The sequence below is a fragment of the Macrosteles quadrilineatus genome, unplaced genomic scaffold, assembly GCF_028750875.1.
Source record: "Macrosteles quadrilineatus isolate MER2022 unplaced genomic scaffold, UCM_ALF_1.0 Scaffold_7__1_contigs__length_78375512, whole genome shotgun sequence".
In the NCBI taxonomy this organism is placed as follows: Eukaryota; Metazoa; Arthropoda; class Insecta; order Hemiptera; family Cicadellidae; genus Macrosteles; species Macrosteles quadrilineatus.
The window spans coordinates 69647221-69662106 of NW_026542600.1; the positions used below are offsets into that span (position 1 = coordinate 69647221).

Consider the following 14886-nt stretch of genomic DNA (forward strand, 5'->3'; position numbering starts at 1 on the left):
AATATCGTAGGCAGTGGAATTAGTGTTTGGCCTCTAAATTTGTACTTTAAATGCTTTTAATGAGTTCCCGAGGAAACAAGATCTGGAGAAGAGGTTTTTGGAGGAGAGAAGTACTGAAATTACAGTTTTAGTTAAATTCCCCTGTTCAGTAGAAGCTATTACGATATTATAATAATTAATACACTTATTTAGATAGTTTATCAAGACAAGACAGTAAGATATCCAGTAAAGTATAAGACCGTAAGAGATCTAGTAAACTATAAGACAATAAGATATCCAGTAAACTATAAGACAGGAAGAGATCCAGTAAACTATAAGACAGTAAGATATCCAGTAAATTATAAGACAGTAAGATATCCAGTAAACTACAAGACAATAAGAGATTTAGTAAACTGTAAGACAATAAGAGATTCAGTAAACTATAAGACAGTAAGAGATCCAGTAAACTATAAGACAGTAAGATATCCAGTAAACTGCAAAACAATAAGAGATTCAGTAAACTGTAAGACAATAAGATACCCAGTAAAGTATAAGACCGTAAGAGATATAGTAAACTATAAGACAAGACAGTAAAATATCCAGTAAACTCTAATACAAGCAGCTCAGTACATTCCAAGACGGTTAGAGACCGTAACCCGGTTATTCGTTATTGTGAGAAATGCCAAACCAATACGTTTATATGCAGTGATTCGTCATATTTTATAAACAACAAGTTGTTGAATTTGTAATAGCCTAATTGTAGCATAAAGGCATTTTATTTTCAGAGCTGGCGGCGCTGTTGAAGGCTGTTCGAATACAAATAGACATCGGTTCAGCTAGGCGACATGATTTATTCCCTTCTCTTCTCCCCACTCTTCTACATTCTCTATCTCTAGCATTAAAAAATAAATAACTTACGCCTAGACATTTCTAAGACATAACCATTAATTATCAGTTACACTAAATTAAAAACCAAACGAAACGCTGGCTTGGCAGAATTGCCAGCGCAGGCCTATTGGAAGACTCGATGTTCTTGCAGTGTCGAACCTTCATCTCACATAGCCAAGTCATTTCGTTTAATTGACGAAGAACAATGTTCTCAGCCATGAACGTGTTTCCATCACCTGTCCTTTAAATTCGATTGGCTGATTGGCAAGTGATCATTTTGAGCTGATTGCCAAATTAGTACCTTAGTTACCTTAATTACCTTAATCTGTGATGGATTATCGACTAGAGGAAATGGATTGGTATGAGTATTTAATAGCTTTGAAAACTAGGGAGACGTGATATGGTGTTCCCTAACACTCCCCTGTATAACTCTTTTTCGATATACTACCGTTAAATGACCTGTTTTCGTTACATGTTTATCACCTGCGAAAATACATCATTGCATTGTTTACTACAGCAAAAGAATGTTTACTATGCTAAAGTAATGTTTACTATCTTTTTGGATTTTGTCGACGTAAACAAACACAGATTTGTTATTGTTTTGTCAACTGTTTTAATTTTTAACAACAAAAACTGTACAACCAAAGGAAAGATTAACTGTTATTAATATTGATGCTATAACCTGAAAAATGCTATGAGTTTTGTAATGTTCAAGCAAATAATTATTAGTCTTTGTAGTGTAGCGAAAAGTAACGTCCAAAACACGAGTGAAAATGGGTCTATAGATATTTTTGACCATTTAAAGTGCTCGATAAATCTCGCACTTCAAACATGGTCTCAAATATGTAATGACTCACTTTCTACTCTTGTTATGAAATATACTATTCCGATCGTTGTTTAATCGAATTTTTACCATTCATTGGTAAAAACTATTTTAAAAATAGACAAAATGAGAGATGATTAGTGAAGCGTGAGTAGATTTTTTAACCAAGTAAACCACTTATCACCAGTTAACATTTTATTAATGTTTAACTAGTTTTAGTTTAAGGAAAAGCTGTTAGTTCAAGAGTTGTAACAATTGGATCATATTAATTCATTTAAGCTGCTCTTCAACTGACATACTCGTACAATTATTATTGCATTATCATGTACAAAACATAGTGTTTAATTAAATGATTTCTAGATAAATTGGATTTCCACTCTTTTCCTCCTACAAAACATTGATTGAACAGCTAAAACCTGCAGCATTGCTAAAAACACTTTAGGCAGTGTCGCATTGATTAACATATTACAGTAGTAGCATTTATCAATGCAGTTCCTTGACAGTCATCTTAAATAATCTAAGAGAATCTTTATAGTTTAGGTGATAGTTGATAAAGTCACTTTGATTGAGATCTAACTGAATTATCACTATGCATTTAGCTTATATAACTACTATGTTTATTAGCATCTAGTTTATTTAGCTATTATTTATTAACACTATTGGGCTTTGTGTGCGTATAAAACTCAACATAGGGCTTTTGCAAGCTCAAAGAGTATGTATTGTACATAAAAAAAAATTGGTTTCATGCCAAGATAAATTTGAAATTAAGTTTTTATGTGTGATTCCAGTACTGTACTTCATAGAATTATCACAAAATCTTTAGGAAATCGTATCCGTAGGAAAAACAACACGTAATACTCTATTTTAGCCTGCGAACATACTACGTTGAGTGACACTTAAACCTTACAGATATCTTTGAAACAGGGCATATCAGCTGTTTGGCAATGAAGGGAGGAAAACAGGTATGCGAACATATAACCTAGTTTCGTTAAAAGTGTCCCAAGCTAAAGTTGTAATTATTTGGGTTGCACTTTAAAACAGCTAAAAGTTTTTCCTTTTATAAAGGAAACCAACCTTTTTTATTAGAGACACACTCTTTCCCGAAGAATTTCAAAAGGTGTTTTTGTGTATGGAAATATTATTTAGTAAAAACCCAAAAATGCAAATTTGAATTAGCTCAGTCTGCAGGATTGTTGCGACGGGGACAATTATCACGATATTTTTCATGTTACTATGATATTAAACTATAAAATAAACAAGAGAACTTGAATGAACATGAAACACTGAATATTTTATAGGAAATAAACTATTGACACACGTATGTTCCCTATCACATTACTTTTCGTGAACAGCACACCAATAGCTTAAGATACACCAGGTAGCTTAAGATACCTATATTTTAGCATTGATATGTATTTTTCTCTACAACACAAAGTACTCTATGAATAACGGAGTATTATCAAATATCTTTAAGACATCGGTGACTGTCGGGATTTGAACTAATGCATCCACGAACGAAGTCCTGAGCTGTAACCACGAGGTATCTAAAGTAACTTAGTATGTATATAAATCCATTCATTACGAAAAAAATATTTTATCTTTTATTTTAAAATGTAATACGAATTTGAAAAAATACTGGGAAATGTGCATATTTTGTAAAAATACAGTCAAAAACTTTTTCAATTATGATACATTTTGAGAATATTTTTCGTATAAGGAATCTGAAAATCTTCTTTTTTGGGTAAAAGCTATTACCACAGTCGGCGTAGTGAGATGTGATATGCAATTTAATATTTTTCAAATCTGAAGTCAAGAATGTCAACTTCAACAGTATGACATTTGCCTTCTCAGGTACTCAGATATTATACATTTAGCGAAAAATGTTGCAAATACAGTATAAACTTAGTTCAGGACATTGAAGTGTGTAGGAAGTATAACAAGGTGAATAAAAAGTCAAGACCCCTCGTCTAATATTTTTCTAAGTAAATACAGAGATATCCTTTTGGTGGTCGTTCAAACCTAGAAGGAAGTTTCATTTTATGATCTTGAAAATTTTGGGGGCAACTCAAAGTTTTTAAATGTAAACCCCTTCAAGGAACACCTCATTTTGAAGTGTTTACAAAAACCTGAAGAATGGTAAAAACAAGAATTCACTATCTCTTCTCTATCCAAAATTGTAGCCCGTCAAATGTATTGAAGTCTACATTTGAAAGATAAGAAACGATACATGTATTAAAAAGATAAGAAAAACAATGTAATGGTAATATTGGCTAACATTTTGGATGGAGAAGAGATAGCAAACTCTGGTTTTTATCATTCTTTTGTTGTTACTACGTTTTTGTAAATACTTCACAATTAGGTGTCACTTGAAGGGGGTTACCATTTAAAAATTGTGATTTGCCCCCAAAATCCCCCATTATAAGGGGACACTAAACATTTTTAAAATTGTAAAATGAAACCTCCTGCTAAGATTGCACGAACACCAAAAGGAATCTCTGTATATTTACTTAAACATATTAGATATAAAATATTAGGGGGTTTTGACTTTTTATTCACACTTTATATGACAATCAACGATCACATAAGAATAATGACAATCCGGTTAGCATTAAACTTCGCAATAATACGACACCTTCCTTTGGTAACACGTACTGCAACGATAAACAGAATTTAGTTTAGTATGGTACATTGCAACAAACTTTGCAACAATATGACATTGTCCCATTAACAACATGTGTTGATATGTGAAAATTCGTTAATAACACAAGTTGCTGCAATATGCATTAAATTCATTAGCAACACATTTTGCATTGATAATCTTCCTCTAAATAGACATTATGTTGAACATTTAAAATAAAATAAAACAACATAAAAAACCATGTACCATTCATGCTTTAGCTTTATCATGCTAGAAATTTGTGGTCCATACAACTGTTGATACTCATTCATTATTACGTCATTAAAGAGGCCAAGACAGAGACGATTGTAGAAATGTCAAGTACTGTACCACATAGCCAAAGGTATAAACCTATGTGTGAGCATTATAGCCTCTTAAAGTTTAACTATCGAAATAGCTGCTGCTACTAGCATGACTGCTATGCGGCTAGGGTATTAAAACGTCAATTGTGTACGACTGTTTATAACACGATGGAATTTCAATTACAGAGCAAAAATACTGTCAATTGAAACTGAATTATTACTCTGTGCAGAGGCCAACAAATAAACAGGATCAAACCCACGCACCGTAAACACGAAAATAAACAAAAATGCCAACAAAATTAGAAAACCAAGAAGGTAAACGTCTGACATGCGGCCGAATCTTGTTCGATTACTTGGAAATGTGTTAGGATTATTATTCACGTTCTTTAAAATCTCACTGACAATATTTTTGGATCAAAACCAAATGAAAATGTCACTGTAAAATGATCTTCCCTTTTATAAATACATATTACTGGTTTAAAATTGACAAAAGAGGTAAATTAGACTATCATTTTTTATATATTTTTTTCACACACAGGTTCTTATAATTTTTATCATGAACCACAAAGTGATTTGCTCCTGTATTTCTTGAAGTTTTTCTCTTATATGTCAGTCCCATTGTAAAAATATTATGTTCTCTTAAACTTTTCTTTATTTTCATTATCATTTTACCCTCTTTCTTACTTATGTGAAACAAAACATAATTACTGGAAATATTTTCTGCTTTTGCTGGTTAATATTTAAGTATCAGAGAAGTCAATGGAACATTATGCAACCTTCTGAAATCTAGAAAAAAAAAATTATACTGTATATGTCAGAGAGTTCGATATTTAATTTATTTCCAAAATCAAGTGACATCAAAAACTAAAATTCGTTAGTTTTGTAGCATTTGTTTATCTATGTGCAACAAAATGCCTAAGGTTATTTGAAACTCTTCCATCAAAACGTTTTAGAAAGGTCGTTTCAGTCAAGCTTTGTCATAGCTTTACATCTTAGCCTTATATTTGGACACCATACACACTCATTAGTATTTATTTCAAATCTGTCTAAGCTTGATGATAAATAAGGCTTTTCACGTATTTCATAATAACTATATTCGTGCCTGTTTATTTTTAAGGTTGAAAGATACATGTAAAACATTAATAATAATATTGATATAGCACTTAACAACAATTTTTGCAGCAGCAACAAAAAGAATACCCCCACCGAAGCAAACCTGCAAACTAAGTGAATTTCCATTTGCCTGAATTGATTTTAAATTAAATCTATTTAAATAGCATTAGGTTTAACGAGTACCTAGATTTACTGCTACAGGGAGGCTAATAAAGTGTGGTTCTTAGTAAAATATTAGTAGCTTACTATAAAATAAATTAATTTGCCAAGTTTGATCAAAATGTATCCATAAACAAGCAAACTACAACATTTTACAATATTCTCCATAAGGATAACATAGGAATTTTAAATATGCAATTTTTTGATTTTTTTCCGTAACCAATAACCGTACAAAAACACTTTGGTATGTACTAACTTATTTGATTTTTTTTAATTATTTAAGATGGTCTAGATATAAATAGGGGAATTTAGTGTTTTGAGAAGAACCATTTTTTACCCCATAAAACCCTCCCCCTAAAACCCTGTTCCCATGGTCCGATCAGGCTGTTTCGCGAACTCATTTAAGTTTAGCCCCCCTTACACCTTCAAACCAAATTTCATAAAAAAATCGGAGAAAGATTACCAAGATCAAGTTATCGCGTTCACGGACGATATACATTATTGTATATCGTTATATTGTATTGTAACTATATTGTATATAGTTATTGCATATATACAAATTTGAACGAATAGTGTTTTTGGCCTCTAGGGACATCAAAATGAAAAAGTATATCGGTCCAGGGCTTACCGTCCCAACTACGGTAATAGCTACAGGGAGATTCGCTAAAATAATAACAAGCTCATTCATGGCGAAATATCATCTTAATTTTGATTAACAGACGTTCTTTAGTAGCTGAGAAAATACGTGACATACATTTTATGGACGTTTGATACTCCTAAACCCCGATTAAATATGTATGAATAAAAATATGAATTTATCTTTAGTAACAATAATAATGGGCAACATGTATGCTATTTTGTGTGCCTGTTTTTGGCAGACTTTTGAGGCACCGAATTTATTATTTGAGCTTAGTGGTTGAAATAAGCGCTACGAGTCAATTTATTTATTTCATTAAACAAATGAATATAACACTGAAAGTTCTCGGATGATAGGATAAAATACAAATCCAATAACAAGTTTCAGAATAAATCCTTTGAAATCAAAGCAAAGAATTATTTTACGTCATTACATCATTGGTAACGATTTGTGTATGTCACAATTTCCAATGTTCTACGTACTACGTATTTCGCTGCAATCCCGATCGTACATATTTAGTTCAAACCACAACATATTGTGTTAAAGTAACAATACCCCCGCTGCAGCAAAACCTGCCGACTAAGTGAATTTCCATTTATCTAAATTGATTTTCAACCAAATATAGTTAAATAACATTAGGTCTAGGTTGCCACCTACGGTAATAGCTACTTCCCTATAGGGAAATCTGCTAAAAACTTTTCGCAAGTTGCTGGATATAATTTCAAACCCTCCTTCTTCTTCTTCTTCTTGGTTAGCGTTTAGTAAACCCTTTGCATTCCATTCCAGTACTTGTACATATAGAAGACATGTTCCTTGAAATGGACTATAGATTAGCTATTGGACTGTGACCTGTTTTATCATTAAGGCCAAAGAATGTTTCGATCACAGTCTAACTAAAACTTCTAGTTCTACGGTGATAATTCCTTGTTGAGGGATTACAAAATACTGTAATCTAAAAACGGAGTTTAACAGCTCCTTCGAGAGAGTCTCCAAAACTCCAATACAAATCACTCCACGGAGGGATTTCCATTTGGCTTCTATTGGAAAGATCACAAAGTAGTTCGTTGAAACTAGCGGCCACTTCGTTGTCCAGTGATTTTACAACTGTGTATTATTTAAAAATAGAACCTAGTGCTTCTGTACCATACAAAACCTTACTAATAACTGTTGGATAAGGTTGGATACACCAGGTTGTTTCAAGTTTGTTTTTTGATATTGTTTAGCCGATTTCTCAAGAATTTATGTGGAATGAAATTTTAACTTTAATTCTTTCGCTACCCTTTTCACACTTTTTATCGTTGACTATACGTAGACCTATAATATTTCAGTTTGAAATAGATGTTTTATCGAATTAATTGTATTTACTCACTGAGAGGGACCAGGGTAAAACTATTTCCTGTTAACATACCCTATCCGGTATTGTTGGCTGAAAAATCATTTTTTTTTAATTTATAATTTACCTAATTATAGTTAAGGTAAAATATACCCCCGCCGCAGCAAACCTGCAGACTAAGCGAATTTCCATTTGCCTGATTGGATTTGCACCAAAATGTCTCCTTAAAAATATCACATTTATTCCCTATTTAAATAACATTAGTTAAACGAGTACTTAGGTTTGCTGCAACAGGGAGGGTAAAAAGGTTTTTTTGTAAAATGTTAATAGTTTAGTATAAAATGAATGCATTTTCCGAATTTGATCAAAATATGATCATGAACAAGCAAACTACAACAGTTTACTTATTCTCCATAAGAATAACATGGGAATTTTTAGTTTACAGTTTTTTTTTTATTTTCTCCGTAACCATTAGGTGCATAATAACGCTTCAATATACTAAATTATTTGTTTTTTTAAGCTCTACAAAATGGTTTGGAAAGAAAATGCTAAGTTTTATGATTTTAGGGTCAAAAATAAGAAAAACCTATTTTTGCCCCATAAAACCCCCCCCATAAACCCCTGTTCCCATAGTCCGATCATGCTGGTTCGTGAACTCGTTCGAATAAATGTAGGTTTACACGTTTGTACAAAATTTCATCAAAATCGGACAATTTTTGCTTGAGTTATCGCGCTAACGGACACATATATAAATATTTATAGATGAATTTGAACGGATGGTGTTTTTGGCCTCTAGGGACCTCAAAACGAAAAAGTAAATCGGTCCCGGGTCCAGGTCTTACCATGAGTACTACGGTAATAGCTTATTCCCTATATGAGACATTTGCTAAAATAGTTAAAGCAGGCACTAAGTGGATAATAATATGTTCAAATTATTTCATATTATAGTTTTAGGAGGTTGGCTGCCAATTTTAACCTTGCTTTTTCTTGTTAACGTAGCGGAAATACGCACTATGCTTGTGCGTGGAACGTATCAAGAAAAGCAGGGGATAAGCTGGTTGAACTTTGGGGTGTGAACCTACAAAGTCGTTGCAAACGATTCATAGTCAATTGAATCGATTCACGAATAACCTTAACTGTCCGTTTTTGTGCAGACTATCTCTACTGTGTTTTGACAGAACAGTGCACGAATACTAGAAAAATACCGTTATGGATCATAAACATAATCAAATGACGTTGTTGGCTCGAATCATATACTAATAGCATTGAACATATGTTTTGGCAGTACCATTTAAGCAATGTTAAATAATGTTTATTTTCGGGCCAAAAGCGGCATTTGTTTATGTTTATGATCCATACCGGTATTTTTCTAGTATTCGTGGAACAGCGCAGGCCCGCAGTTTGAACCTTACGCGTTATGGGCCCGGGGGTTTATTGTGCCCCTCTGCCCACCTTCAGAAGGAGTTTTTTCTCTTCCCTGCACCCCCAACAACCTAAAACCTCTTGCGCCCTTGGGCCCGTCAAGGGGGCCCTGGTACAGCACCACCGTTACGGCAAGTCAAAGAGAAGTAAGGTGTACTTATGTCCCTGCGGACAGAGGGATCTCGCTTATGGGATATATTCAGTATATTTACCGGGTGCTTTCAGCTCTAGTATGTTGTGCCGTAAATATACTAACTTGCACCAATCAAGGAAGAGCCCGAATGGCAAGCCCGTGCGTAAATTTCCATTGTACAGGACTCAGGGTATTTCTCCTTCGTGAGCGTTGTAGTACATGAGGGTGAGGAGGGCAGTGTTGGACTTTACCCTAGACACCAGCACTAGAGCTAAACATTTACTAGTCACATGCGATAGTCAGTGGTATAAGATTTTGCAGGCTGCTGGATTCGAACCTCACACGTGCACGAGACGCTACCTCTGAGCTACCATGTTAGGTAGAAAACATAATAAGCTATTACATAGTATTATGTTAAGTTTATTCAAACATTACTATGATTTCTTACTTTTTATGAACAATCACGTTTTAAATTTTATTGAGACAGCGTAGTTTTAATCGCTAACCGGTTATCCATCAATGCAGTCTTGAAACGTGTCCTATTATTGATGACGTCACAATTTATTATCTTCGCATATTACTACTGACTATTAACTGACAATTAATATCATACTGACAATTCTAGGACATGTTACTTTAATGTAATATTAATTTTTTTCGTTTGAAATATTACTTTTAATTTTGATTTATTTGACCTTTTAATTTTATAAGTAGCAACCGTAGGAATGAGTGAATTCAATAAGTAATGGTATAATTTACATTATATTATCTAAAATATGCTGGATATAATTGTTACAACTGAATATTATAATAAATATATTGTGTTGATGCTAAAAAAATACATTCACATTTTAATTTACGTGAAAATCACTGACAGGGTGTGGTGTAAACAGTCAAACTTAATTTAAACGTTTTACATTGAGTTTTTACATTAAGTATTACAAAGTAAATCAAAAGTTCCAGGTTCTTTTCTATTTTTGTTTCTATCCACACATTTTGGATATTAAATATTACAAAAATGGGAATAATTCAGTGGTAAATGAATCAGTAAGGAAGGCTATAAAATGCATTACAAAATAAATTATATAAATAATATCAGCATTAAATGTTGTGAAAGATTAAATAGAAATGTAGTCTGGCCCTAGTGCTTATTTGCTGGTTTTTTAGTACTTCCTCGGGTTCTTAAATTATTAGATAAAACTAGGTCACTGGAAATTAATTATTTTTCTCTTTAGTACTTTTCTTTTCAGTATTTGGGGAAAATAAAATCTACCAAGTGAAATAACCTGACTTTTGTTTGTAAAACTTTTGTTTGACTTAACTATGCGTGTAGTTTAAACGAAATAGCTGATTGAATCGTAAAAGTATTTTAAATAAACAGAACCTATAGCATTTTAATAACTTAGTTTGGAGTCATATGTCAGAATTTTTTGATAATTTCCTGTTTTAGTGTTCACTACAAACATATGGATCCTACCAGTTGGCCGACCAAACACTCTGTCGTCAGACCACATGACCGTCTTTTACCTAAATGTCGATTAAGTGACATGACATTCGACTGTCTTATCGGCGAAGGAGATTACCATAGACGAAGAGGTTTTCGTATTAATCAATTTTATTAAAAATAAAAAAAAAATAAAACTGTCAAGCGGCCTGGCGACAAAGTGATTTGCTGATCTACTGGTGGTTCACCTATTTATATGCTGCGTGCCTTGTGTTTGGGACATGCTTAAAGCCTGTATTTACCTATCGTTTCTTTGATTAAGTCATATGTTTCTAATATTTGCATTTTATAAAGTTTATCTAAGAAACTCAAACATTCAACAGGTCTTTTATTTCCACGAAATAATGAGTATTCTTTTCCTATCAAAAGCATTGCATGTTTTTGACATTGACAATCGAACACTTAAAATTAGGGCCGTAGAACGATTGGCACACATTTTTAGCCGATTTGGAATGGCACGACTGGCACAATCATTAGAGGGGATTAAGAAGGGCCAAATTGTAAGGTTCGGAAAGGCACGATTGGCACAACAGACCGGTAAGGAAGTAGTAGGCAGGTAGCCAGAATGCGGGAAAATGGAAATAGTTTTGTCCCCACAAAGTCCATGCTGTAGTGCTTATTAGAGTAAGCAATTACTTCATCCATGGTGTAAGTTTGAGCGACAAATCTGCTGCTACGGTCACTACCCCAGCTGGACCCAAATAAAACTACACTAACCCAACCTAACTTAACTTAACTTCTTAACTAACCTAACCTAACCTAACCATTGAAAATACACGATATTACCGGCATATGTCTGTCATAGCAACTTCCCGTTTCCCCTCATTCGATGGCGTCTACCTGGTCGAGCGGTTGTGCCAATCGTGCCTTTTCCAAGCAGGCGAGTTGACCCTACTTATTCCGCTCAAATGATTGTGCCAATACTGCCATGGGCAGAAGATCCAAAAATGTGTGCCAATCGTCCCGTTCCCAAAATGAGCTTCCCATTTGATCAATTTACTTCCGAAAAGCTTCTAAAATTATCGATTATGAATACCTCTTGGACACAAGATATGTTTCAGAAATACACTTTAGGGTTAGTAAGCCTTATTATCCGATTTTGGCGTTATCAACCCTACCCTTGACACAATTTTGGACCGATCAGCGCAGCTACACACAGACGAGTCACTGGCTACTTTCTTCTTTTAAACTTTCACGCCAAATGACGTGTCAAGGAACAATAGCACCCGTTCAATTAGTTGTACTGCGAGTGTGTGTGTGAGTGTACGGGGTCTGCGCATGTGTGGATTTTCTCCCGCCTTCCTCCGTATCTTCGACGCGCCACTCACTACAGCCGAGGCGTCCGCTTAAGTCACAGGTACGCTTCTAGCATATATAGGTCCACGACAGGATACTGTTTACTGTATAGTAGTATTTAGACAACGGACTTGTTTTACTTAAGGTATACACTTAGGAATTTATTTGTGATACGTTCAATGTTTTTCTTACTTTGTGATCGACTTTGAAAGTTTAAAAGTGCTAGTTTTTAAGTAGTGTTTAGAGGGTATAAGTAGTTTAAAAATATGTATTTTGGTATGGAAATATAAATTAATATCTGTGACGATTTCTAATAAACTCACCCGGTTATTAATTAGGCAAACATTGCAAACTATGTAGCTTATCAATTAAGAAGTACCAGAATAATTTTATAAACTCGAAAGTCACATTTTGAAACAATTTGTAAACTCGCCGATTTCTAGCCTAATTATTAGAGGGGTACCTCGAATCTTAAATTTGATCACGGCGAAGTGAGTGTCAACCGGGTTGCTATTGTATCCAGAAATAACTTTCATTAATTGGATCACTGGCTAGATTGTCCGGACCCGAGCATTTCACCTTTTAATATCTTTGGCTTATGTAATGTATCAAGCTTAAATAAAGCTCAAACGATCTGTAGCTTACTTTTCAAAACTTTACAGAAATAACGCGTGAAAGGTATTTCGTATGGTTGGACTAAACAAAACAATCTCATTCAATTCTGTATAAAATATGTGAGTTCGGTGGAAAAAGTACTATTTAATTTATCATTTTGCGATACATATTAATAATGTCAATATAAGTATTTGAAAACATTGTTAAGATAGTTTATTTAGATCGTTGCACAGCTACTCTTGAGATTTATTTATATTGTACTTACACCATGTTATTACATCAAACGAGTTTAAAAAGTATAATTCGTAGATGTTAGATTTGTAATATCCATCAGATTTGTTAAGCTTTTCAAATATTTTTACCGTACTCTGGTTTTGAGCGATCCTTCCGTTTAATCATCGTTACTGTTGTCATGGAATTGATTTTAATATATTTTCAAATTAATACGACGTATGGGCACGTCAGTAAAAAACAAAATTCCCGTTATAGTTTCCAAAAAATCAATATCAAATTACAAATTAAAATGATCGAAAACATCAAATATCATTTGAAACCATCATCAGTTTATTAACACTAATTTTAGAGTAATAGTTAATTAATCGGAGAAACTTAAATAGTACTTTACAAACAAAAATCACATTAGGGAGACCAAACATATTCCATTATACTCTGTATAGCAAATTGATGATTAAAAATCAGGTCTTTAAATCGTGTTCTAACAATAAAAAATACCTTTAAGGTATGAATCGATACAACGCATATCCTGGGTAATTAAAGATTAAATTTGATGATTAAATGATCGAGGATTAAAATGATTAAATTTTATGAAACTCCGATATGTCGATATCGTAATGACCTATAAAAGTTGTAGGCTAATATAATGATGGCCTTATAATACAGTATTTCAAAACGTATTTAAATTTATCTCAGAATAAAACTACATATTCTGTTAGAAAATGTAGGATTTATGTCTAAATTGAATAATAAATGTAAAATTTGTTCAAATATTTGTTATGGCCGAATGATTAAATAGTTATGGAGAAATTTCGTCCAACGATTCGGCAACTGTGTTTTGTTAATGTGCTTATACTAAATACTGTGTTGGCGCTCTCTTGATTGGCATAGTGAGTGGCCTTCCCTATTTCATTACGCTTTCTCATGCCAAAACGTGAACTTTTCACAACAATACTGTTATTTTAGTTATCTGTTATTGAATTATTTATCAGTTTAAATCTTTTCGTGATAAAATCACAAAATCCACGTTCCATCTATACCCTGCCCACAATTCCTATTAGCTATGTTATTCTACTTTAGAGCGTTTAGTAGCAATTATTGGCCAAACATTTGATCGGATTTCGATCCATCTTACATATTAACTTTCTGCCGTCACATTCTCCCATCCATCTTAACAACATAGGGAGTGACCATATGGGGCCGGTTGTTATTAGGTAGTATTTACACTTATATTAATCAGAAACCTTTCCAATATAAAGTTTTCTTCAGTGATAAATACAATTAAAAAATAATCGTTTTTGATCAATTTGGATATTGTCAAAACATTAGTAATAGGCTTGAGAACTGTTTAAACGATAGTTTGCTTTTACTTAGGAAATGTAAAGAAACTAAATGAATTATTAGAATTAGGGTTTTTATCATGACCATTGGTCGGTGATAGTAAAGAAAAATATTTAGTGCATGGATTACAAGTGATCTAAAGACCATGTACTATATATCCTTAGCAAATATTATCTGTTTTTGTTTTACAAAGTTATATATTTTATAATTTCATGATCAAAGGATTTTTAATAATTGTTTTGTCAATATCCAACACCTTGGGCATCCTATTAAATTATTTTGAGGAATGAATCTAGTTTGTTTTTTTGGCACCACGTGCAAAAGCGTTTGTATTTCATATTAGGCATCTTAAGTGCATAATGTATAAACATTTGCATCAAACCCTGATACTAATATGTATTTATGATTTACTTATAGGCTTCTATGATTG

At 33.1% G+C, this 14886-nt stretch overlaps 1 protein-coding gene across 1 annotated transcript in view; it reads left to right on the forward strand.

Moving 5' to 3' along the window:
• The first annotated feature begins 12251 nt into the window (after nt 1–12251).
• The window catches only part of LOC128998517 (calexcitin-2), an 81151-nt gene continuing 78516 nt past the window's right edge, over nt 12252–14886 (forward strand). Inside the window, exon 1 of the mRNA XM_054424688.1 lies at nt 12252–12327. The gene's annotated coding sequence lies outside the window, so the exon portion shown is untranslated. The remainder of the gene's footprint in view (nt 12328–14886) is intronic.